Source organism: Colletes gigas, unplaced genomic scaffold, assembly GCF_013123115.1.
Source record: "Colletes gigas isolate AHSC1104 unplaced genomic scaffold, ASM1312311v1 Colletes_gigas_Sc00011, whole genome shotgun sequence".
Classification (NCBI taxonomy): domain Eukaryota; kingdom Metazoa; phylum Arthropoda; class Insecta; order Hymenoptera; family Colletidae; genus Colletes; species Colletes gigas.
In genome coordinates this window covers 7,269,359-7,296,915 of record NW_025106640.1, presented here as the reverse complement: position 1 = coordinate 7,296,915, position 27,557 = coordinate 7,269,359, and the positions used below count along the sequence as shown (strand labels likewise).

At 46.1% G+C, this 27,557-nt stretch overlaps 1 protein-coding gene across 3 annotated transcripts in view; it reads left to right on the top strand.

Annotated features, from left to right (window-relative positions):
- Positions 1-27,557, top strand: part of LOC122398268 — a 104,081-nt gene that overhangs the window by 58,637 nt on the left and 17,887 nt on the right. Inside the window, exon 1 of one of the 3 annotated variants that reach the window (XM_043397980.1) lies at positions 15,920-17,645. The exons of the other annotated variants lie outside the window; for them this stretch is intronic. The gene's annotated coding sequence lies outside the window, so the exon portion shown is untranslated. Of the gene's footprint in view, positions 1-15,919; positions 17,646-27,557 lie in introns of those variants that run through there. 3 annotated transcript variants of the gene reach the window in all.

The following is a 27,557-nucleotide window of genomic DNA, read 5'->3' as shown; positions in this document are numbered from 1 at the left end:
GTTTGCGCGGAAAATACCGTTCGCAAGATCGTCAAGCGATTTCTTTAAAGAAATAGGAATAGTGATTCGCTGTAAACGAAAGAAATTATGCAAGTCCAACATAGTTTACTGAAAGTTACCCGGTTCCTCGCGTGTTCGATCGAGCAGAGGTTTCGTCGTTAAACAAAAATGACCGATTAGGCGTGACGTTGCAGGAGCGTGTTCGCGATTTAATCGCGCATACGTGTTCCCGTTTTCTTCGTCAAACACGGCGAACGAACCTGCGTGCATAGTTGGAAAAGGTTTCGCCTGATTTACGAGCCCGGGGTCGCATCTAGCCAGCCATAAATCACCCACGCGGTATATCAGCGATCCCCGAAAACATTAACGATTTCGAGTGGGATTCTCGCGCGACCGGCCTCGTCAAAGGCGCGACTTAGATCGCGATCGAAGCCCCGTCAAATCGGTTAGAGAGGACGGCTGATTGATAACGGCCGTCGAACGTGGCAAATACGAACGTTTAATCGGGCAAAATTCCTCGACACGACGGATGGAAGACACTCGAATATCGACGTTCCCGTTCGTCAGACCCGGTAAAGTTCGACGCTCCGCGAGGCAGGAATTACGACATCCGAGCATCGATCAGTCACCTGAAAAAAAGGTTTCGCGATCATCCTTTCTGCGTCTTTCATTTACTTTTCCATCGCAGACGCAACGCTTATCTTAAATTTCGTTCGATTTTAATCGGCGGACGAGACTCGGGACGCAGGAAAATATTGGGTGTGGTCAGGCAACAGGATTGATCGCTGAAAATTGTAGAAATCGCGCGAAGGAGACGCGGAAGCAGCGGAGAAAAATCGTGGGAAGGGAGGGAGCGTGGTTCATAGTAATTAATCAAGTTCTCATGGTGGTTGGTGTACCTTTTGATTTATGGCCAGTCGGGTTTGACGTGTCTCTAGGTTTTTCCGTGCAATTTTAACCGTTTCGAAAACGTTACCCGGAGTTAACAACTATGCGTTCGAATGAATGGAAATGGCGCGAACTATGGTTAAGAACGTAAAAAACAGTCGAGTTAGAAATGAACTCCTAAGTACGGAGGTCGTTAACGCTATTATCGGCGAAGCTGTACAATGAAAATTTAAGGTTTCCCGAGATGTCCGGTCGAATCGAAAGAAGCCGGTAAATATGCAATTTGATACGTTATGACTCGATGGTATTTTTTATAGAAAGATATATCATCCCCGTGGCTCGAGGGAAACGGCATAAAAAACTTGTTGGTGAAAAGCTTTTTCAAGAAACGTCTTTGAATGCCTCGCGGGAAATTCAATTACTTTGACCGGGACTTTACGAATGGCTTATTCCCCGCCATCGTCGATTTCAACCGTGGCTCTTTCTTTGAGGCTAAACGTTCCGCGATCCCCGCGATACGTGATTCATAACTTCCTTCCACCGTAGAGCGCTCGTTTCTTTCGTTTTTCCGCGCATTTACCTCTCACGGCCCGAGAAAACCTCGGATCGTTCCGACTTTACAGCCACCCACGTCCATTCAGAGTTCTCCGTCGCGTCGGAGATGTTATTTTCCGTGCAATATTTTAAAATAATCAGCAACTATACTCTGTTTTTGATAACAGTAATCTACGGAGAAAATTACCAACGTGCAAAAGTAGAAACAAGATGAGGGTAAGGGAGTGTTCGGAGGAATTTGAATAAGGACACTCGAGGCACGAACTTTCGATCGTGGTGGCACGTTCCTCCTGACACGATGCTTTTTTAACCGGTCGAAAATATTTCATGTCCTCGTGGCTGTGTTCGTAGGATACACGACCACGAGAATGGCGTCTCGAGGAGGAAGCGAGCGACGTCGTTCCCCGGTGCAGAAATCTCTGTTGGCGTTCGCTATTCCCTCGCACGTCGTTACGCTTCCACGTTCCTCTCCAAGCCAGGGCGACGTCGTTTCGAGTAAATATTTCGTGCTAGCCGGACGCCCTGGCGAAACGATGCGCGGGGGCGTAAAAATAAAAGCGTCCTTTTACGTCTCGTTTCACGCCAGACCTCTTGTTTCTCTCGTCGAAGCCCCAGATTCTCCACGACGATAATCGGAAACAACGGTCGGTAATTAAGTGTCGCTTTGGTCCCCATACACCCGTCCTCCGCCATCGAGGTAACCGTAAAATGGCGGATCCTTGGACCCAATTATTTCGAAAGAATTCAACGCGTCCACTTTCCCATTTTCACGGACACAATGCAAGTTTGCCCCTTTTGGTATCGCAAAAAATGCAAAAAAATGTTGATCGTTTCGAGTAACGAGCAGTGTAGAAAAGGTGTACTCTTCTCATCAACGGAGCTGCATTCGAACATAAAGTGTAATCTGTGGAAAAGTTGGAAGCTCGTTGGAGACTCGATTATCCGTGGTAATGGGAATAAAATATAAATTACCGAACAAAATGGCCTTCGATTTGATCATTTTAGATAAGGATAATGGCCTGAACGTTGGCAACCGTTAAAGTGTATTCAACAAAAGACACCCCCACCGAAACGAAACTGTATCTTCCGCGATTCTAAATGGTGTTTCACACCGAAACAATTTTACGTTAGCGTGCAACGAGGAAGGCTAAAAATTGATCGTTTCTTTGGTTATCGGAAGTCTCGTGGAATTCCTGGCTGATCTTTTTACGAGGTCCCGCGATCGGCGTGGAAAATGAGGGTCGCTGTCGGTCGTAAATAGTCGAAAAGTGGCGCGCGTCGATACGAAAAACTGATTTACATAACATCGCGCGTGTCGAGGATGTTTATCAATCAGCTGCCAACTCCCGGGAACACGTTCACGGTGTCTGGTAGCCGCATCCAGCATGCACACGCACGTCACGCGTGATCGACATTCTCGAAATTGCGACTCGAATGCCAGGAATCCCTTCCTTTCTTGCGAACAGCCGCCGCTCGAAATCCTCTTAAAGCGTCCGTTTTGGCGCCCGCGACGCGACTTCCAAACGAGCGCCGTTCGTCGATATTTCCTTTCCTCCAAAAAACTATTCGACGCCGAAAGTGACAGGAAACCGGAGGGCAGGACAGAATAATCCCGCCATGATGGATTAAAACGGGACCATAATGAAGGGAACCCGCCGACCATCCGTTTAAAATAAAAGGTTGGTTTTGTTCGGCAAATACGCGTTGGCTTGCAATATTTACGTGTTTTTATTTCGAACGGAATGGCCACACAATGTATTTACCGCTGAATGATTTTCATCCGAATTCGTTATGAAAACACAATAACAGGGTGTATCGACCGTCACGATATTCGAGACGATTCGCGCAGTCGAACGGAAATTCGTTGGCAAAAACCAAAATATCCTCTTTCCACGAAACGATCTCGTGTTCTTTAAATAGCAAAATACCAATTCGGTAATGGAATATCGTGCGTCGTTTAAATTATCTGATCCGAAAAGTAATTTAATTTGTAGTGAAAGCACGATCCACGAGTTGGTGGTCACGAGATGTCCCGCTCGATCCTCGACCTCCCTACGGTTCGTTAGAAAAGCTCGGAAAATTCCAATCGCGTAACAGAAAATAATTCCTCTCGATCGTTATTTTTCTCTTTCTAAATTGCCAAGTACGATGATCAATTCACGAGCCACCCTGTGTCGACCAGCGAACCAAGAAATAAAACCGTGGAGCATCCATGCGCGACTCGAACAGCTCGAAAGGATCGCGCAACGGTCGATCGAACCGGCCTGCTTGGCCTAAGCGATAACGGGGCGTTTCGCTTATTAGGTTGGTAGACACGGCGTCGATGGTAAATTGCGCGTTCCGTTGTAGGATCTCGTGATAGCCACGTCGTTTCCAATCGCGCCGTTTCCCTACAACTTTAACGAGAACGGTCTTGCAAACGACCCCTAATTTCACCACTCGGATCGCGTTAATGATCCGACTCGCGAGAACGAGCCGGATAATTGCGAGTTACGTCAACGAAGATCGATCGAAAGAAGTCTACGGGAATCTGTTTCTCCACGAGGAAAATCACCCTCCTTAACGTTTGTTGATTTTAATTCGAGAATTGTCGGATCCGGGTGCGTTGATTATACGACTCTCGCGACGACGACGGAGGGTGCGGTATCTGTGCAGAGCCGCCTAATCGATTCGATGTACAATGATCCCTCGTTAACGTTCGCCAGCTAGGCGGTTGTTAATTGCTAACTGTTATCTCTGTCGAGCTTGAACGCATCGAGGACGCAAATGAGAAAATCAAAGTGCGTCCAACTTATCGACTTTTAAAAGTGTCAATAATAGAAATGAACGCCGCGTTCGAAAGTTAATATTTGAGCGGAACTTGAAGCCTGGGAGGACGCGGGGAGGTATTAAATTCTGTTTTAAACTTGGAGAACGATCACCCAAATACTTGAAATTCCAAGGACTTACGACGATAATTGCCGAGGACTCGAGGAATTTAAACGCCTGAAAAGTAACCAAGAGAATTCGAATCCTTCGAAATCGTCGGGTATGAACTCGCAGTCGGTGCAATCGACTAGAATATTAAAATGCAAATGGTGGTGGGAGAATTTGGCTTCGACGATGGTCCGGTTCGCGAAGTTTTAACTAAAACGGAAGATTTACGCTCGATTCGTATCGTAGTTGTTGTTTAATGACCGGGAAACAGCTCGCGTGGAACACTGGAAGGAAGAGAAGTATATTTGTATTTCCGTTGCAGACGGTCTGGACGAAAGAAACTATCGTTTAAAACTTGTAAGAACGTCGAGAAAATACGTTTGCTCGCGTTTATCCCGTAAAATATTCTCGAATAGTGTTTGAATCGCACAGATTCGATACTGTTGGTGAATATTATTGCAAAACGTGGGCAAGGACTCGTGGCACATTTATGCTCGACTCGTTAATCTTCCCGTCCGTTTGGCTGTTATAATTTCTCGTGAAATATTTCGCGCGATATTTCGTCCCGTGTTATTTTCGCGTTGTTTTACCGTGCGATATCGTTGTTTCGACGGAACAATATCCCTCGTTAATCGTTAACGAACGCTCGGTGGGAAAGATCGAGCGCCTCGCCAGGAATCGTAAATCAAATCGGGCTGTGAATCTTGGTCGAATCGTTTCTGCGCACGGTGGCGAGTTTGTGGCCATTTGTGGCAGACCGATGACACCGTTGAACAGCGGAGAATCCGCGAAATATTTGCATTTTGAGCGTCGATTCGCCGGGGAACCATAGATCTGTCCAGAAACTGATAACCAACGGGGCTGGATTTCCATTAACGATGCTGTAAGCATCCGTTGGTCATTTTTTTGTTATACTTTCAACGAGAATACTTTACATTTAGTATTCTAAAGAGAACGGGAAAGAAACTCCGCGGAGAATGCCAAGCTAAACGGACCTTTCGCGCCAAGTCTGTTCGCCAGTGGTCGATTAATTCCGTGTCTCTTGGCAAAATTTAATTCATACTCCCTTTCATCGAGTACCAAAAAGCCTGAACGTTTAACAGAGTTTGGCGATATTGCCTTTCCTCTTCGCAGAATGCAAAAGTTCGAAATATTTCACGAACGAATAAAAATTCTAGCCGTTGAATGGATCGCTTGCACGTTGGCTTTATTCGTAATTTATTAGACGAATATAATATTCCCCGTCTCTGACGTGGATCCATTGTGCTACGATCGCGGCTACCTCGACTCCTGAGCCGCGTTTAATTCATGGTCGCTGGGGAGTTTCGGTACGTTGTTCGGTTTTCAAGGAGAGGAAACGCAGTTTGGCAGCCACTCCATCGCCGTCTACGAAGCTGATAGCTCCTCGAGAAAATGAAAATGTATCGACGATGTAGAATGGATACTATCGACAGTGATCTTCTTATTATTGGCCCAACGCGTTCATCTGCGGTACGAAATATTTTCTCGATGCAATATGGAGGCTACTTAGCGAGGAAACTGGAAGACGGACGTCGAGCATCCGTGTTTGCACTCAGAAATTTCGTGGAATTTTCATTCGCCTTTGAAACAAGGTGAAGTTGCTTCCCCGCCGATGAGACACGTTCGTGGAACGCGCGGGACGTTGAGATCATCGAGGGTGAAAGGCACGAAGTGACGAGATTGGTGACCGGGAAATGGAACGACCAGCTGCATAAGATGCCATTTTTCCCGTTTGTTTGGACGCGGACTTCATCCAGTGGAACCGCAAGCGTTTAACGATAGCTTTCGGGGAGGCAACTCGTACGAAACAGTCGTTTAAACTAAGATCTTCCCTCCGCCCCAAGGGACCGCGCGATTCAAGAGGATCTTGAAAGCTAAAAGTTCTTTCGAGTTTGAGATGCACGAGTCGGGACGTCGAAAAACCACGAAGATGGCAACCGAGAGAGCCGGGAGCGTCCGCTGGAATTTCGATTATTCACGACGGCCACGAAGAAGGAACGAAACGGAAATGGCGGGAGGTCTGGACGAATCTCAGTCGGCCAAGAACCTCTCGAAAGGATGATGCGCGCAGCTTGGCTCGTGAATTTTTTATAAAAGCCCGCGTTATGGCGGGCTGTTGCGTTCCGTGCGGTGCCCTCGCAAAAACGAACACGAGCCGCGAACGTGACGTAAATTCGAACGACGGAGGGTCTTGTTCTTCGCGTGTACCCGGCGATCGTGCGCGCGTCTAGACGAGGAGGTGTAAATCGAGGCGCGAGAAGAGGAGAAAATTGAACGGGGCTGCTGCGATAAGATTACGAGGCGCCGCGAACGTGACGAACCGCTCGGGAAAACGGAGGGAAGTTCGCGCGGGTTCTGTCGACTTTGATGAACTTCCGGCCGTCGGGCGAGAACTCGCCCACGCGTTCCCCGAAGAAAGGACACGTTTTCTAATCGCAAACTCACGGAACACCGTCGAGGAAACTCGTTCTGGCGCTAGATTTACGGAAGTCGTCGATTTCACGGGTCTCGAACCCCATTTTCAGGGTTACGGAACTCGGGAATATCATTTATTAGCCATTCGGTAACAGGAATGTAGACGAAAATCAAGAATAGTTGATCGAGGCTTCGTTAAAAAGTTCTCACTTCAGCAAGCAGAATTTCGACAAAATTAAAAAATATCAAATCATTCTGAGAAAATTATTTTTAGTTCGAATGGTCAATTTCAATCATTTTTGGTGAATAGACATACCCCCGAAATCCTATCCACTTTCGAGAAAAAAATTCAAAAAGGTGGAGAAATTTTTCGACGAAATTGGAATATTTCGAATCATTTTAAAAAAATTATTTTTAGTTGGAAGGGTCAATTACAATCATTTTTGGTGAATAGGTATACCCCCGAAATCCAATCCATTTTCGAGAAAAAAATTCAGTAAGTGCTTAAATTTTTCGGTGAAAAAAAAAAATTCCAATCGTTCTAAAAAAATTATTTTTAGTTGCGGGTGTCAATTTCAATCGTTTTTGGTGAATACACATACCCCCAAAATCCTACGCATTTTCGAGAAAAAAAATCCTGATCGAAAATCTAATGTGAGGCCAGAAATGCACTCCCGAAATTTCATGCGAATCTTTAAAATGTCATAACTTCTGAACGGATTGGACGATTTTAATGTTTCAAACGGCAAACAACGCGTATTTTAGTGTAGAATATGTAGAAATTCCAAAAATATTCGAAAAGTCGTTCCTTAACCCCGTAAACTGCAAAAAAACCCCATGAAAGTGGTCCAATTTTCAAATGTTCATAACTCCTACAATAGTGAATATATTTCAATGAAATTTTCAGGGGAACTAGAGCTCATGGATACCTACAAAAAAGTATTGAACAATATTTCCGTACAGCGTCAAACAAATTGGTTAAAAATGAAAAACGAATTTCTAAGATAAATCGACAGGGGGTAGGTGCCTCATTTTTTCAAGGGAAAAAAAAAATTTCAAATCATTTTGAAAAAATTATTTTCAGTTGCGGGGGTCAATTTCAATCATTTTTGGTGAATACACATACCCTCGAATTCCTATCCACTTTCGAGAAAAAAATTCGAATGGGTGCTGAAAATTTCGGCGAAAACAAAATTTTTCAAATCGTTTTAGAAAAATTATTTTCGGTCGCGGGAGTCAATTACAATCATTTTTGGTGAATAGACATACCCCGAATTCCTATCCACTTTCGAGAAAAAAATTCGAGAAGGTGCTGAAAATTTCGGCGAAAACAAAATTTTTCAAATCGTTCTAGAAAAATTATTTTCGGTCGCAGGGGTCAATTTCAATCATTTTTGGTGAATAGACATACCCTCGAAATCCTACCCTTTTTCGAGAAAAAAATTCGTTACTGCAAATATAGTGTCTGACCATGAACGAATGATTCCCCTGAAATTTGTGTGTTTAAATCATAACTCTGGAACGGATTGGAGGATTTTAAACTTTCAAAATGGGGTTCTGGAGTCCCCATAAAAATGGGGCAAAAAAATGCATTGGATGTAAGGTCTACTCGTGTATTTCGTCTGTGGTTCTCACTCAGAAAACTGTAAGGCGGTCGATACTCCATTTTCTGTTTGTTCCACGCGTCGTTGCAAGCACCTCGTTGCCACGATCACGATCGCCAACGCGAAATTGCATCTTCCTGCGGGGAATTTAATTGCAAGCCGTGTACGCTTCCGCTAATTTGCCAATCGGACACCGGTGGCTTCTATTAATATTCTCTGGCCGGAGTATGCGAGAAACTACCCTAGTTTCCGACACTCCTCGCCTCTAACGATTGCACCTCCCCTGAGATTTTCTGTTTCCCATGATTTGGGAATTCCTGAAATTCAGATTACGAACACCGTATCTAGCATTACGCGTATTTGTTTCGATAATAATATCGTTGATAAATTACGTGGAACAATTAAACATCCATCGTCTAGTTTTTTAGTAAGATTCTTCCACTGCAAATTAAAAACTGACGAACAATGTCACGCACAATGTAACCTTGACAAAATTTAATTAAACGAAATCGGATGACCGGAAACTGAGCAGAGAACGTTGCAACTTTGGGGAGTAGTATCTTCAAGAAACGTCGCCAACTCTTGGATTTTGTTGGAACTTTTGCCCAACTCGGAGACTACGTTTCGACTTTTGAAATTTCCTACTCCCACAGCCACCGGTTCCATTCGTATTTACGTGACTCTGAAATTACGGAGTGATACGGAATAATATTTGCACTGCTCCCAAAGGCTCGCGAATCAAAAGGGAAAAATAGAAAATGGAGCAATTCCTCGAAACGATTTGGTGGAGGTGTCTCGATTTCGAGTCATGAAATATCGAGGCTCGTTCAAAAATTCTTATTCGATCCCTTGCAGTAAATTCCCCGTTCGACGCCGCAAAGCGGGTCGACCTTAATCGAATGCCGAATTCAAATCCGCCAAACTTCTGGATAAAATTTGCTTTCGATTAGCGGGCGGATTTTATTGCAGCCGGGTTCCCCGATAAATGGAATATTTTTATCCCTTTCCGCAGAATTTCTTTCGAGATCCTAAGAAGCAACGATTTCAATTTGTTTCATCCGACAGATGACGATTTTGTGCAAATACCAGTCGAGTAAATTAAAGTATGCCAGAATTTCGCTAGATTAGACGAACATGGTCGTGCAATCGACGCGTTTCTCTGCACGTTGGTCGCCCAGGACGAAAGTTAGGAAATTAGTGGAGGGTTCTGTTAAGCGGTTTGTTGAAACTCCCGTAGTTTCGGTGTACGTTGTTGGCGAAGGGTCTGGACCAACGTCCAACGATTTATTTCTGTCCTGACGGTCCGTGTCGATCTCGTAATTAGAGACTAGATTATCAAGCGTGTGGATATCAACACAGGCTTCTTTTCGCGTAAGCACAGTACGTTGCACTCCCCTTATGCAGGTACGCGAAATTACCGGGCGGAAAAAACGCCTAGCCGCATCTAATTGTTCAGTTTCCGCTCCTTTGTTTCGCCGGATTTTACCAGCCGCGTTGGGATCCACGACCTCTGGCCTATATTTCAACTTTTATCTTCTCGCTTCTCTCCAGCAGCGCGGAAATGTTTAAGCTCGGGGCACCAGAGCCAATTTGCACTTTGATTTACACCTGACCCTCCTTTTACACGGTTTCCATTAATATGATTTATTAACGGATGCACGATCTTTTTCTCCCCAGCGTCTCTCCGGGGTGAAAGAATTTGAATTTCCGTCGAAACACCGCGTTTTCCGTAGCTCCTTTTGACGGTTGCAGGAAGGACTTACTTTTCTAGGTACGTTCTCGTTTCCAACTGTTATTGATCAATGTTTAGTACCGGGATCCGCGATACTGCGCTTACAATTTTTCCTCTTCTGCCAGTACCAATCGATCTGATATACTTTCGAGTGGATAGTAAGGTCATTCGTTTTATTTTCTGCAACGTGGCTCCTATGAGTGAAACAAGATTGACGAGTCCCAGGTATCCCGGACCCTACTTGGCAAAACCACCTCCGAACGAGCGGTATGCAGGTACAACGGTTTAGTTTTAGCAACTTACCAACGGATACCCCGTTCGCGTATAATTTATTGAACGTTTCGGTGTTGGTGGTGCGATAATATTTATACAGCTTGATGGAGTCGTGAAATATACGCGAAATTAATACGGCGCTGGTTTAAATTCTCCTTGAAGTATGAACCATACGTACTCGGTTGAAAATAACTTCAGTTTTCGGTGGAAGGAGGATAGCCAGGACGGAGGGAAACGAAAACATATTCGTCATCGCGCTGAGCACACGCATTACTTTAAGAGGATAATATGTTATTTCGAGGAATAACAACTCCATTCTGCATTTAGAAATTTCTTCTGCATTTTGTGCTTCGTATCGTGCTTCCAACATATATTTTTGCGGAAACTTTTAGTTCTTCGAATACCGAGAACCGGCTTGTCGCGATCGGTGAACGAATATCTTTTTATTCCTCGTTATCGAGAACAGCCATTAACACAGATAGCGCGCTTTGCATAACGGAGAAGAATATTTCGAAAAATCTGCTCGCAAGGTCTAATAAATCGTGTTTTACGTTTATGCCCGCGTCCTCCGCTATCGTTAACTTTTTCACGAGAATCGTTTCGTCTCGAAACTCGGTCCCGACCTATTTCCAAGCGTCTCTTCGCGTCCATGGGCGCCATCGTTGATTTACGTTCGCGCGTAACACGTAACGCGGTAATGTCGTTGCCAATTATCCATAGTTAATGACGCCGTTGCTATTGTATCTCCTAAATTTCAGCCGATATTCTGCGTGTAATCGGCCCCGCGATTGCATCGTACACCAAATTCGTTCGCAAATTACCACGAGATTCAAATTTCGCGAGGTTCAAATCCACGGGACGGATTTTCAAGGCGTGTCGCTTTTCAGAAATTGCAACCTCCATGTAGGTTCCGGTTTAATACCCATTTCAATCACCGGTCCGTCGATAAAACCCAGCTTTTCCACAAATTCCCTTTCCGTTTATTAAATTTGGCCCGGCATATTCCCTAGAAATCTCGATGTATATTTCGTAAACTATTTTGAAAATTTTTAGGCCCCCTATTCTTTTATATAGACATTAACCCTTTGCACTCTTGTGTGGAGCGTGACTCGACATCAGTTCTTATGTCAGGATCTCCTTTGTCGAGTCCCACTTGACATTTTTTCAAGTTCAAATCAATAGAATTCAATTTCATTTTCGTGCATTCCGAAAGAAAGCATAAAGTTTGTACAGTTTGCTCAAACAGAGAAATACCTGAAGGAAGAAAGGAAATCAATCTTTTTTTTTGCGAAACAAGTTTCAAGAGATATGATACGCTTGAAAATTACAAAATACAACATCAGTGTAAATTGAGCAGATATTTAATTGAATTCGTTTAAATTGCTTTATTTTTTAGTTAACGTAAATTTCAAATAAAACACTTAAAAGCGTTGGGAGCTGCTGGTAACAAAATGGAAATATAATTGGTAATTCCCATCCTAGACAAAGTTCCTCGAGATGCATGATTATTATAAAATGAAGATTGTAGTTGGCGAAGGGTTGGGAAACGCTGCTGTTATTACGTTTGCGATCGCAGATATCGATACTCGTGAAAGGAAAGCGAGAAGGCACTCTGTTTCGCCCATTCCTCCATGGTTTGGATGGGAACCGGACACTGTGGTGGGGCTCGTCCATTGACCGGTGGCGAGATCCAATGGTTCGATGGGTCGATTCCGTTGTCCGGGGAATCGCGTATCGCGGTGATCTGCCGCCGCCGCCTGTTATTACGACACGTGGCCGATTCGGGGAAGCATGTTGCACGACGCGAGCCGACGAGCCCCGCGAATTCCGGCCGCAGTTGCGTTTCGCGCGTCCCTAGCTACGGACGCGATCCCATCTGCGCCGTTTCGCGAACCGTCTGCCCGCGCAGCTTTAATCTGCCCGCCGCCAGCTCCTCGGATTTACTTCGCTTTCGAGCGTCTGCGCGGCACATCCGCTCCTCTCGCTTCCTGGCCACGCGAATTTCGAAACGCGGCGAACCGGAGTCGCGAGCAACGATATCCAGCTCGACGACGTCGTCCAGGACTCGCTCGCCATTCGTCTTTCATCGCGAGTTCCGGTTTCCAGTGATCAGTGAAGAGAACAATCGAAATTGACGTTTCTTTTTTAAATCCCAGTGTTTATCCAGAGTGTTTACCGAATATATTTATTATTTGCCCCACTGGTGTTCAGTGAAGTGAATCGAGAAGACGCTTTTCTGGTATTTGTCGATCTGGAGTTGCATTTTTTATGATATTTCGCCCGACCAACGTCGAGTCTAAATTTCGCGCGAATTTCTGGTCAGTTTCTTCGAGAGCGTTGCATTTCCAATTTCGTGGCCGAGCAATAGAGTGGACAGTCTCTTCCGGAAGCTCGAATTGTCGCCGACGTAAAATTAGAAAATTCCACGCGCCTCCGCGGTTCGTTTCGTTGGAAACGCGTGTTGCATGTCCGAGTTAGAGTTGCTATTCGTCGATTCATTTTAAACTTTCTCGCGGTCCAAAATGGCAAGAAATTGTTTCGTGACTGCTTGTCGTATCGTTGAAATTTATAGTGCAATTATCGGCGAATGTTTTTCGTACGATAGTTGTAAAACACAGAGAAGGCAAGTCGTGCTTCTTTTGTTATTCTTTTCACGTCAAGATGTAAAGACGGATGTGCAACGCGCAATATCGAAGCTTTCGCGGCCCCGGAGTTCTGACAGTTATTATTGATTGAGATTTCCAGGTGTAAGCCGTGTCCTTTGGAGGAATTGTTCCGACGTTTCGCGACTAGCTTCCGCAGAAGTCAAACGACAAGTTGATAAATTGTCGTTCGTGTTGGCGAAACGGAATATTTCCTACAGTGACCGGTACACAATGTTCCCGTAGATTTCTTCTTGCCTCGATAATGCGTATAAATTGTCCTATCGGACGCGATGATCCTGGAACAGTGGACGGATCTTCCTTTATTGTCTCGTGGATCGACGCCGTATTTCAATATTAGCATATCTATGCGTTATAAATGAGTTTTTGATCCTCCGATTTCTACGCGAAATGAACGAACTGCAAACAGTTTGATCTATGACTCGAAGAAGCGTTCCTCTCGCGTTGAAGTTCCAAGAAATTATAGCAGAACATATTGCAACTTTCTTCTTTCTAATTCCTTTTAAAAAATGGAATTTTACCGATACTTTCCCCGATACAAATTAATAAAAACGTGTGTCGACAAATGTGAAAGAATCGTGTTCTAACAAAGCTGTACTTCAAGCACGATGCGGCAATAACATTATCGTTAATAGAATTATTTTCTCGTATCCTGATAGTCTCGTAACTCGTGGCGAGTTTCATCTGTCGGTATCAATCTGTTGTCGCGTTTAACAGCTTCTACGAGGAGCTTTTACGATTTCAAGGAACATTTAGCATCGCGAGAAATGACCGGAACTCCATCTCACGAAAAAAAACATAATTTATAACGCTTGTTACTTCGTTCGTCCAAGGCACTCGATCTACTTGGGGCGAGATGTATCGCAGCTTTTGGCACCGTGCCTCGACTACAGTCATTAAGAAGGACACTGCGACGAACGTCAGCTGTAATCTATCTAAAATAAATAATAAAAAAGAATATCGATCGTATCTCTGCTAACTTCATAGTTCAAAGTTCCATTACGAAAATGGATAAACGAACAAACGCTGGTTTCATATGGACTACATATTTCAGTGTCCAAAATTTCTGACCCGTCAGATACAAAAGTGATCAGGCGTGAAATGGTCTGCAGTCGACTCGATATTTCGCTGATCAATCTCGTCATTGACCGCAGGGAATTCCAGAAATTTCTGCCCCCCCCCCCCCTAAAAACGTCAAATTCGAACAGCCCGCGCGACATCTCGATTTATTTGTTCGGAAACGGGAGTTCGAAAAATTGAATCGTTCAACTCCACGACTTTTTAAAGGCACTGCAATGTTGAACAAAGGGAATCAAGAAGTCGTTTTCGTCGAATCGACTTTGACCAGCCTGACTGACCCGTGTTCGGTTCGTTTCTTCGAGAACGCGAGTTGCATTTCCAAGTTGGAGCATCCGTTTCCACGTCCCCATCCTTCCAACAAAGGGACTCGGAAATATAGTTCCCGCGATATATCGCCCGCGAAGCACGTCGAACCGTCGAACTTTTTAGAATTCCGGGATCGTTTCTTCGAGAATACGAATTTGTGTTTCGAAAACGAAGCGTCCCTCGAAGTTAGCTTCTCGGTTCGTTTCTTTGAAAACACGAGCTGGATTCCGCTTTGGATAGCCATTCCGTGGCTCTTTCCAGACCTGTCGTTCCAGAAAATGACCAGAAAAGTCGGTTTCGCTGTATCTTAACGGTGGATCTCGACGTCGAAGGGTCGAAACTCCCGGGATTCGTTCACTGGCCCGTCGAATTCACTTTGAACGTCGAGCATTCGCCGTTTCTGCGAGAAGGCGAGCCGCGTTTTCTAATTGGAGTGACCGTTCCGTGGTCCCCCCGAGATCCAAGAAGTAATGTCGCGTATGAATGGCGTTGAGCGGTCGAAATGTCTAGAATCCGTTCGCTGGCAATTCCAAATTCTAGCGACCACTCCGTGTCACTGCTCAGTGAAGTGATCCAAGAACAAGTCGCGGACTGGAACATCCCCTCGAGAAAAACAATGGTCGAAAGTTGCAGCGTGCGTGACCGTTCCGAGGAGGCGCGTTCGGTGAACCATTTGGCCCCGGAGGTCGAAGAGGAGACGCGGAGCAGGCAAGATGGAGAACGTCCTGGGAGACTGGCGAACCAACAGATGAGTATCCCTTTGGTGGGACCGGCGTGGATCGCGTGCATGATCGTTTCGCATAAACGGAGGCACAAACGGAATTCACGAGCGGCGCGAAAGAGCACGAGTGTGTTTATAAACGCGGCGGGGGGGTGGTGGTGGTGGTGGGCGAGCGTTCAGGCCGTATCGGAGTTGCGCATGGAACGGGACTGAAGCCGCCGAATGCAACGTTCGACCATGCTTTATCGTCGCGAGATAACGGTACAATACCGAGGTGCGATGCCTGAACGGAAAGAGAAAGCAGACGTGAGAGAAAAACCGGCCCGTAGAATGGAGTCCATTGGCACGAAGCCGAGAGTCTCGGACCGTCTCGAGGGAACAGCACCGCGACGCACACCGGGACGCACGCGAGCTTCGATCTCGAATCCTTCACCGTCTCACGCGTCTCACCGTTTTACCGAAAACGCATCGATCGAGGCCCGTAAAACCGAACGATCCTTGGCACGGAACCCCCTTCGATGCCTCGTTTCGTTATCTTCCGTTTAGCGACGGGACCCCTCGCTTTTTACGCCGTCGCGCACGTGGACTTGGAAACGCGGAATGCAATTGGTTTTATCGAGAATATCGGTTCTGTTATTTTTATATTTCTATGTATAGAGAGTCCTGGGGGGTTTAAGACGACTCGAGGGAATACGAGGTCGAAGGAGTTGAAAGTTGAGGATTACTTACAACGTCGAGTAGCGATTCGATTAAGTCAATGCGTCGGTTGACGTATTAATGAGCCCGCTGACGGACCCCGCGCGGCCGTCTGAGGGTTAATTGCGCCCCGAACTTATCGGGAACTGCAGGCAGCGATCAATCCGAACTGCGACCGTAATTAGTTCTTTCCGAGGTTAGAGTTTCGTGAATTTGTTGAATCTTTGATATTTCGTACATCGCGGAGCTCGTTCTTGTTAGCGTTAATAACCGTGAACCAAGGAGTGGAAAGTTTATACGAATACGGTGAATTATTACGTTTAGCGTTAATACAGTTGCATTGTTCCTGAAATTACGCGCCGTACGTTGCTCGAATTCGCATTATCCACGAATTTCATAAAACCAAAGGTCGTTAATAGTTTTATCCCGTAGAAAAGGTCGAAAGAGAAGGGGGCGAGTGAAAAGTTTACAAAGCACAGCCGTGGAGAGTAATTTATTTGGTCGACGTTCCGGCTCTCTTCCTCGGAGGCCCCCTTCGAGTATAAAATTAATTAAATAGAAAGTTGAATTTAATTGGAAAGATATTAACCAAACTACAGCGATTATCGGCATAAGGTCAATTAGCATCGGGCAGAATTTAAATCGAATCGTCGATATTAATTCCAATAATCGCTCTATCGAGTACTCGCTTGGATCGTTACACCATTGTGCAATTTTTCTACTTTTCTCCTTTCTAACTTGTTTACTCGAACCCGCGCTGCTTGATCGATGCCTCCGTAATTACGTTGAACCTTGTTTTTAATTAATTTTGTACTCGAAGTCTCCGGTGACGTCGAGTAAATAAATTACGCTCGACGCGGCTCTACAATTTTCGCTCGCTCCCATGCATTATTATGGGCTAGCTTCCTGCCACGCGTCCGTCATAAATATGTAAATAAGACAAATATTTACCGGTTCTCTTCGGTACGTTCGTTAATTAATTCGTTAATATCAATTACTCGCGTCGATCGGTCCCGTCGCTACATTTTTTCACATTCCGTTGACTTTTCTCGCGAATCGCGCACGCCTGGTGTTTGCATCTCAGCGTTCTCTGTCTCTCGCTTATTCGCCTGACGGCGATATCGCGCCAACCGGGCCCCGAGCTTCTGCACATTTTTCCCCGCTTTTCTGCTCGCGCGACACCTCGCCATCGCGCTCCTTTGTGCTTCCGTCGCCTCGAGAGAATACAAACGTCGTTTAAAAACGGCTCGAGCGAATAACTCGCTCGCTTCTGGCGATAGAAAAAGAATTCGTTGGACCAATCTTGCGTGGGCTCTTTTTCTCTTTCTTTTTACTCGTTCGATTATCAGCCACTCCACACTTCGTACGCTACAACAGCTTGTTTTGGTAACTTCTGCGACTCGAATGGAACGCCACCCATTACAATTTGCTCTCTCGATTACACCGAATCAATGTCTGATAACGTCCCCCGTCGAGAGTAAAATTGGTCTCTCCCAATTCTCTTTCCCTTCGTTAAAAGCGTGCGAGTTATTCGAACGGCACGTTTTTTAAGTGGATAATCGTTCCCCCTGTCCGTGGAGTTGCTTCGTTCCTCGTTGATTTTCTTTTCATGAACGAGGGATTGTCACCGGACAAAGATAGGGATCGTTTGTCGAAACTCGGACCGCGAGACGGAGCACGGACGACGCGTCATTCTCCTTTTTCGTTCGCGCAGGATGCGAGTCGGTTCACCTCCGGACCACGTCGCCGGGACGCCGGTTCTAGCTCGTGCAAAGGTAATCCTCTCGGCTATCGATTCCGTCAGCTGGCAAGAGGGCAAAGGCTTTTCGTCGAGTCCGCGAAAGGAAGCCAAACCGGTGTTTTCCACTCGGCTCCTTTATCCGTCCGTTGGACGATCAGCCCGCGGGCGAGGATAATTGCAAAACCCTGTACGGACGTTTTGCATCCAAACCCGCCCGCGTTCCGGCCTCCATTAATCTCCCGTGGTTGTTGCACGCCCCCCCTCGGAAAAATCACCGGACAAGAGCGTTTAACGCGCTCCTGGCCTTGAGCGAGTTCCCCCGTTAATTAACACACGGTTGCGCGAAAAACAGACCCCGATTACCGGGTAACGAGTTTACACCTACAACGGACCGAACAACCGATCCAACTCGGTGAGGGAGAAATCACTGGAAAGGGATTTCGTTCGTATTCGAGCACCAATTTGGTATTCTCTTGGTCGGTCGATCTGCGTGTCACTGGACGATCTTTGGCCAGAGACGAACAACGTTTGTCGCGCATACATGTTTGCAAATCGATGCGGAACGAATGCAATTCATAAAAATGTAAAGCAGCGAAGGGTCCAGGAAGACTACGACTTCGAAATTGTTATTAAAAATTCCCGTCGAGCTCCCCTTTATGGAAACTTGGTAGAGAAAGGAAGCAGTTGTCTGTTGCGGGCGTTGAAATTTAACAAGTAAAAGAATCTACCGCAATGGCGCAGAACTTTGTCCCCGAAATGCAGCGTTTAACGACACTCGCGGGTAGGTTTGCGTGAAAAATAACAACGAACGAAATATTCCGGGTTTTCTCGGACCCTTGCGTAGCTCGGATTGAAACTGGAAACAATGGGCGCGAAATAAAGGCGGGGGGTTATGTTTATTAAGACGTTCTCGTCGACGAGATCTCTCATCCCGTGTCCCCCGTGGAGTCTGGCTGTCGCCGGGGTATTGTAAACACGACGAGTGTCCCTCAAACGTTCAACTTATGTGTTTTCGTTGGCAAATATTTGCGTCGATTTTGGAGGGCGGTTCGAGCACGAAACGAGAGTGTCTGAAGCGTCGAGGGGTTCAAAGGCGGAAACGACACGCGTACGCGAGTTCTGTTCGAAAGGCTGTCTAAGATGTCGAAGTTTGCAAACGTCTGCGCATTGTCTTCGAGATCTGTTCAATTTCAAACGTTTCACCTTTGTACGCGTCGGGGAGGAAATATTAACAAACGAATAGGGTTTTCAGATGGAAGAAATCTCCGCGAGATCTACTAGCTCGTAGATAAATCTTTCGGGACGACCTTCTAAATTGGCTCTGAGGAATGGCCTGTATTAACGAATCCAATCGTCGGTGAATCTCAAGGGGAAGACGAAGTGTTGGCAGCCTTTCAAGGCTCCTAGGTGCCAGAATTCTATGGATAAAATAAAACTTATGTTACTGCATAGAACCGATATAAGTTGCATATTTTTAATATTCGAGGGTTCGCGGCAAAAATGGCGATTGAAATAAATCGATGCTGCGATAATTCAGAGAATGGCAGGTCGCCAACCTTTGGTTTATAACGAGCGGAGAAAAAACGCCTGGCGTCGGCGTTTCGACGACTTCGGAAGAAAAGATGCGCGATTAACGGGAGGACCCGGGCGCCTGATGGAATTAGAGGCGCAGAGTGTGGGTGGAAAGAGTCGAGAGGAGTGGAATAGGTGTCGTCGCGAAGCCGAACAAGATAAGCGAGTACCCAGAGGTCCGCAAAGGCAACGAAAGGTCGGAGAGAGAGAATATCCGCGAAGGGTAAATCCTCAACTGGTCAGAGACCTCGAGTGCCCATGGAGCTCGTTCCCCGGCGAAGGGTCAACTCGAAACATTCGTCGAACCGCGGTTCCCATTGATGTTTTTAATCACTGCAAATTATTTTTCAGCGTGTCCCCACGTTCCCTTTGGCCCGCGAATTCCCTGACAGGGGAATCAGACACGATGTTTCATTCAATTGTACGAGCACGCGGCCATATTAGCAGCCGCTGGGGCAAAATGTTTAATTGGGATTCTCTCGTAATCGATACTCGACGGTAAATCTTCGGTCAGATCGCTCGAAAAGTTCGTTCACCCACGTCCAACCATTTCCTCGACGGCGGTAGATTTAATTCTCTTCCGCTTTTTTTTTCTTTTCGCGAAATTGCCAATCCGCGATATATTTTAATAAAAACGATCGTTATTAATTCGACGAGCAGTCCGCGGGAAATCGGATGGCAGAAGAATTCGAAACGCGAGCTTTTTAACGCCGCCGGGCCGCGTGTATGATCGAGCGTTATTGATTTCCCGTGTATCCCGCGAACGAGAGGGGTTGTAATTGATAGATCGTGCTCGAAATGTATATGACCGGGGGGCGTGTATGCACCCCGTAAAACCGTCCTCGCGGTTAGGTTATGCGACCTACAAAATGGATTACCCGTGAACGGATTCGAGTCTGGGACGGAAAAACGATTTCCTGGGAAAGAGGATCCTCCGTTTGACTCCCCGGATTGTTTATTTCCATCGCCGTTAGGATAGATCTTCGCTCCGTTTAACCTGGAATTTATTTTATCGTCCTGGTGGTCAAATATTTCCCGCGATTCACGCGTCCTGGGGAAACTTGTTGGATCTTTTCTCAATGCTGGGGGGAATTTAAAATACATTTGAAATACAGTTTTTCTTGTAATTAATTCACTCGTCGTAGTCCTTGGGGATTCTTCAAATTGCATATGAGAATACACAGTCGATGGAGTGCTTGAGAGGAACAATATACTTTAATAATCGCAAGGACGTATTTTTGATCGATTTCGTGGCAATCAGCGACGATTGCATTATGATCAACGCTGGCACCCGGCTGGATTAATAATTCACAGTGCCAGGGAACGCAGCATGCCGATTAATTTGCCAAATTGATTCGCAAAGTTAATAAACACGGTGGGTCCAGCCCTCGAAAGGAAATCTCTTTCGATACGTTTTCGAGGGGCTGATCGACGTTTTACAGGGAGTTAATTATAATTGCACGGAACAAATAATTCACAGCGTTTACATTTATAAATACAAATAGCCAAGATAGCCTCGAGGTATATTTGAATGCATTTATTTGTAAATATAATCCTCGACCTCGCGGGGGCGGCCTTTCTTTTTAATCTGATTCAGGAATTCCTTTAACACGTTGCTTCATAGAAATATATTAATTCGGTGCACGGTATTTCAGCACGTTTTCACGCCACCGTGGCCGATCTTATCGCTCGCTACCGTCCAAAGAGTTCGCCTCGTTCTGCAATAATGAAATTCTTTAAGCACGTAGCCGAATTCTTTAATTCTCGGCGTCGGCGTCAATGCAACGGGGACAATGTTTCGTCCTGAATCAATATACATTCTCCCCCTCTTTTCCGGAAACTCCGCTATGGAATGTTATTGGGAAATTTCGTTCCGAGAGATCGGGATGACGAGACGCTTAAATCAGGAATTCTTAACGAATGTTATTATTAACATCTCTGTTTCTTAGCGAGAAACAAACGTTCGATTCGATTTTAATGTTACGTGCGCAGCATTGTTCGTCGTCCCATCTTTTCGGAATCGAATCTATTCTACGGAAGCCTGGTGCTCTGTTATTTTTACCAAAGGCAATCACGAGCGGTTCAAGGGGGGGCCACAGAGATAAATAAGAGGACCGTCGTGCCATTGAAAATTACGATCGCACGTCAAACGACCGGAAAAATCGTACGCGACATTCTTTATCGCTCCCTTTTCCGTTCGTCGTCGGCTATGCTCGATAACTCGCGAGCAAACAGACTACCAGTTTGCCGACGAATCGATCTCTCGAAACTCGACGAATACATAGCTCGGCGATCAAATTTGGACGACCGTCGACCGGACGGGGATCCAAACGATATCGGGTTCGAATCATACGGGACGATCGCAAACAGTAGACTGGGGCTTCAATATTTATAACAATCGCGGTGTTGATTTAAAGCTCTCTGTGAACTGTTTATCATTCATCGAAAATTCTCGTTGACAAACTTGGTCTTTTTAGATCCTGATGAGCGAGACTTTTCTTCCAACGTGTGTCGGTAATAAATACACAGTATTATTTATGTATATTATAAAAAAAAGCCTTTAACAAGTGCAACATGTTAATTCGCCCTCAGGAGCCCCCGTTTAAACCGTTCGCGAAATGAAATTTTCTCGTTCTTGGCATCGATTTCGTGCAAATCGGTCTCGAAACGTTCGACGAACACGCAACCGGGGAACAATTTCGATAATGCGTCCGACCATTACGCACTGTTTCTACTTGCAGCGGCGTTTTGGAACGTCGACTACGACCGCCATTATCTCTTGGAACTGGTCGGAAATACATGGTTGGAAGATCGACGAGAAAAGAGATAATACCATACCGCCATCGATGTTTACATACATCGAAGCAAGTGGAAACAGCAGGTGATGGTCAGACGCGTTGATTCTTTGCCTGTAAATAAATAATAACAGCAAACCCCACTTTACGTTCGAATTGATAGCAGGCGAGCGTAAAACCACGTTATCTACAAATCTCGGTCGTCGAGGACCCGTGGACGCTTTCAAAAAACAATTGTACACCGCTGTTCGACCGGACCCGAGTAAGACAAATATCCCACCGATCCGTTTTAGCCGTCCAAAGCAATTCTCCGGACAATTCGAAGCAAAAACAATACACGTGTCCGTCGGAACGAGATAGCGGAGGACGGTTTTAGGACGATTTTGTTGAGGCCGTCGAAGTTGGCAAATACGACGTCCTATTAAGAGATATCCGGCGTCGTTCCGGCCGTGATTTATTTCGACGACCGCGTCCTCGTGCCCGAAAACCCGAACGAGGGGTCGGGGGGGACGTTCGCGAAGTCAGAAGTCGGTCGGAGGGCGATCGAGAACCAGGCCAATCGTAACGATAAATAAGCCATTTTGTAGCGTCTCGAAGGCGATCGTTGCGGGCCAACCTCTGTGATCATGTTAATCGCAATCGTAACCGGGAGCCTTTTTACGAGCCATTCGCGGGAATAACGAACGACCCGCATGATTTCCGGCACGCGAAATTACGCGAAATCGGCCTCCACCGGCGATTCGTCGACGATCGTTAAAACTGACCGCGTGTTCTTTCGCGAATAGCGACATTGTAGGCTTTGAAAATTGCCGGTTATCGAAGACGTTATCAGGGATGAACGACGTACCCGCCTCGTTCTCGGAAACTCGGTTAGGGATATTTAGCCGTACGGATCGATCGGTTACGATCGCGTCTCGTCGAGCAATTCTTCCACGAACGGGTGAAGTTTTCGTCTCTCGGGCCAGTTATCGTAATGAAACTCGTAGTTTACCAGACTTTCCAAAAGCGTACGTCGCCGGTGTATAATTATACTAACGACATCGTCTTCTAACTTCGATCCAGCCGGTTCGTCTTACGTCGATATCTCCGTATCGGTGAAGTTTGGGGAGTCGTAGCTGCCGATCGGCTTTGTTAACGCTTTTCTCGAACGGCGAAGAGAATAATTAATTCCAAAGATGAAACACGATAGATTCGATCTGTTCGTTATAGGTTTAGTTTTACAGTCTGGTGTCTATAGTTTGAATTTGATGAGAGTCGAAGAGCTTTCTAAGCCATCTTTCGACGATACAATTTTTTTGTTGGGTGCAACGTTGCAGCTGCAGTATGCTATTTCCATTGCCCCTCGGTTAGCAGTTTCTTCAGGCTCGCGTTCCGTCGACGATCGATCTCTGTTCCTCGTGCATTGTGCGCTCGATCGATGCAAGGGTCGCCGCCATTGTGCAAACTTTCATAAGGACGTTGCATTTATCACGCGAGAGTCAATAATTGCGATACTCTTTTATCTCCGTGCGAATAGAGCGTGTAACATTATTTTTCAACATAATCCACTTGGCCCGCGGTTCCACGGGCTTTCTTACGCCGTCCAGAAAATACCGTTTCCGGTCGAGGCCGAGAATAATTTTGGCGCGTCGCCAGAAAATATCACGAGCAAACGGAACGTGATCTTTCGCCGCCACAAAATTTTTAATCGGATCGCCAATCTTCCGTTCTATGCTCCTGGAGAATTGTTAGTTATCACAACCATTGTTCTTGGCTTCGTTTAATTTCTGATCGATGTAATTGTTAGTAGTCCTACCTTGGCAACGCGAAACGGTAACAGATACGGCCATTCGAGTAATTACGAACGATAGCGTGTACGCCACGTTGACGTTGAAGACTTAGAGCTTGTTCAAGCCCTGTCAAAGACAGCTGCGATATTGGGCGTAACGTCGGTGAACAGTTCCCCGTTTGCACCTGGATAATTTGCCCATTTCCTTGCTCGTAAACGGGAACAAACTTTTCGGCGTCAACGAATGCAGCTTTACGGCCGTGTACTTCTTTTCCCCGTACAACTGTCGTAATTAACTCTGCACGAGGCTGACATATGACTACTGGGATACGCACTGATGGGCTAGAAACCAGCAAACGTAAAAAACTACGGCCTCGATCCGGCCAGCCAATTTTAACTGTGCTCCAAAGACAATGCCCCCTAGATTCTCGTGTTTAAAAGATCGTAGAAGTTTGATGAGAAACAGAATTTCAAATTGGAGCGTATAGACGCGTGCGTGAACGTTTGCAAAAGTTTGAAGGGAAGTGGAAGAAAAAGGGTTGAAAAGAAAGTTAACGAGCGTCAGGGGTGAAACGGAAGATCCTCGACCGCAGACGCGTTTCGAACGTTACACGGCGATTCGACGTTATTATTTCCGGTAGAGAGCACGAAGGCCAAAATTATGCAAAACCCGAGGCGGTTGAATAGCCTCGATGTTGTAATTTATTGGACCGACAGCTGGTTATTTTCGATCGAACGTTAGCGTGCACATCATCGTGAAATTGCATTCCTCGGTTCCCCGTCTGGCTCTCAGACGCCGCTGACAGCGATGGATATTATAACGTTGGACTATCTAGGACGAAACATAATTTCCATCCGTTGTTCCCTGCCACCCCCTCCCACCCCTCATTCCCGCAAGAAACTGCAAGAGTTCCATCGCCCCCGGGGGGTAACTCCGAAAAGCGCCGCGGCAGCGTTTCAAACAAGCTTTTTCAGCCGAACAAAGCACTTTTCGTACGCTTTGAAATTTTTACTCCGCGGCTCCCGACGTCCGTTCCCGCTCCAATTACAAAGCACGCGAAAGTAACTCGCATCACGTCAGATTTCCAACCGTTTTCTTTTTTTCTCTCTCTCCCTTTGCCTTACCCCGGTCGTTGAAAAGTCTCCCCGGGATTTATTTTCTCGCCCACGACCGCGCGATCGAGAGCTCCCTCGAGACAATTAGCGAATTGATCGTTCCACGACGGAACTTTATTGTTCCGGGAAGCACTCGGTATTTAGAAAGCCACTTCGCGGTCTTCACGGCCGTCGCGTGGATTTAAGTGCAGCTGCCGGTGGTCGGACGGTGGACTAATGTAGCCAAACGGGGAGAACACAAGACGACCATTCCTCGTGCTCCCTGAAACTTTAATTTTTACGAGCACCGGTATTTCATTCGCGTTAATCGGCCCGTTTCCGCGGATATTCCCTTAAGTGTTTAGTCCTGTACCCCGGCTACGATCACGAAGGAAACTCGCGAAAATCGTACCGCTTATAATTAGCGTTTCAAGCTGGTCTGAAAATTATTCGTCGTCCAGGCGGTTATTATTACGCGCGGAACCTTTTAACGGCGGGGACGTTGTTTGGTTCGAAAGCAGCGAAGGTAGGGGGGGGGGGGATTCTTTCACGAAAATTGCTCCCCGACCAAAAACTATCTGGGTCCCCGCCCACGACGCAAACTTTTTATTAGCCGTTTCGTGCGACGAGAGAAAAAAATCGAAGAGCATGATTTAGGTGACCCTGTTCGCGTTAGGCGACCCTGGGCGTATTTCTCGGTAGCTCGTAAGACGGATAGCTCCTTTCACGATTGTTACGACTGCGCATTGCGGAGCCTGGTTCTCGAATCGTCTCTTCACAACGTTTGCGACATCCAGACGTTCTCCTCGGTCTCAATTAACGCGTGTTATATGCCCCGGAGGGTAGGCTAATATTAGAGCCACGGGGGCGGCGAAGTATACGATCCTCACGAGGGTTTCCGAACACTGCAAAAGACATCGAAGAAATTTAGGGATTTCGTTTCCGTCATTCGCGACCACGGAACACGCCAATTTCTCTCTCGCGGGATATTCGGAGATCTCGTATTAAATTATCGAGATAATTCACCCGGAAAGCCGGAGGAGAAAGGATCCAACAGTAAGTACCCTTTCTTGCGCCTCTTTCGTAAAGTGGTCTGATCGATTGGTGCCGCCAATACGCTTCGAGAGTCAGGAATGGAGAATCCCCCCCTCCTTGAGCCGGAAAGAGGCTTCACCGACAAATGTCTACATTCGTGGGTGTCAATAAACCGTCTTTTACCTTTTATTAATGCTCCACGCTTCGCGGGAACCGACTGAAATACTACGAAACTTCACTCTGACGAGCCGCCATTTTTCCCCAGTTACAACCGTACCTATCGAATATAGTTCCTCTGTGTGCATTATTTTTACTTGCAAAAAACACCGTGCACAAAGCCTAAGTAAAAATCAAGTGACTCTGTTTAGTCATCGAAGAATCGACTACATTTGTAGGTGTCAATAAACTGTTTTTTACCTTTTATTAACCCTTTGCACTCCTATGTCGAATGTGACTCGACATCAGTTTTTATCAAGTCCAAGCCAAAGAGATATACACTTGAAAATTATAAAATACAATAATTTTTAATTAACGTAACTTTCAAATAAAACACTTAAAAGCATTGGGAGCAGCTGGTAACAAGATTGAAATATAATTCGGAGTGCAAAGGGTTAATGCTCCACGCTTGGGGGGACCCGACTGAAATACTACGAAACTGAACTCTGACGCCATTTTTCTCCAGTTCCAACCGGTAGCTATCGAATATAGTTTCTCCGTGGATCGTATAGTTGCAAAAACTAGCGTGCACAAAGCCTGAGTAGAAATCGACCGACTCTGTTTAGTCATCGAGGGACCGAGGAGAGTTGTTGCAAATATTCGTGCATACATTATGGTCGATACACGGGGTTGCGGTATCAGTCGGTCGTTATCGCGATCCCGACTCAAAGAACCCTTCGTAGTTACCGGAGGGGGCCCCTATTTGACATCACCTGAGCCGTAATTCCTGGGTGAAGGTTTGCCCAGGCTCGGTGGTGTCTGGCAGCTGGACACACGTGCAGATGCAGTAACGAGGTACGCGTAATACGCGTACCTCGCGATATCAGCTCCCTTTGCCCGCTGAACGGGGGAGGGCTGCGCAAGAAACAGCCTGACTCGGCATTGTCAACGGATAATTGAGAGGAATTTCCAGGAGTCGTAACGCGTACGGCTGACGGACTCGTAAACCAGCGCGGAAAATCGCGCGATGCACGCGCGACCACCGTGGACAGTTTCAGGGAAGAATTATGGCGTCGAGGGCCAGGGCTGCTGAGAAACGACTTTGTTTGCTCGGTCTCCGGGCCCTTGCAGTTAATGGTTTTCGACCCGGTCGTCGTGTTAAATGGGCTGCTCCGTGCTCTCGCTTCTAGGAAATTTGCATTTGATACGGAGGAAAAGAAGTTCCTTTGTCGAAATCGTTTGTACCAAGTCTTGAAAAATGGAATTTAGATTCGCTTATTATTTGCGAATAATAGCGCCGAGTGCTGTGGATAATGGCTATGGAGAACGGAAGAATTCCAGAAGCCAATATGGATATTGGGAATAGTGGTTTACAGAGAATTCTGGTAATGGAATTGAAAATAACATTCAAAGGTATCTTTCCCAGAGGCGAGGCTTTTTGGCGAACGTTCAAGGGAACTGTCACTCTCGGATAAAAGAAGGATTATTGATGACGCGTCTTTGAGAATGTTCAATATTGTTCGCG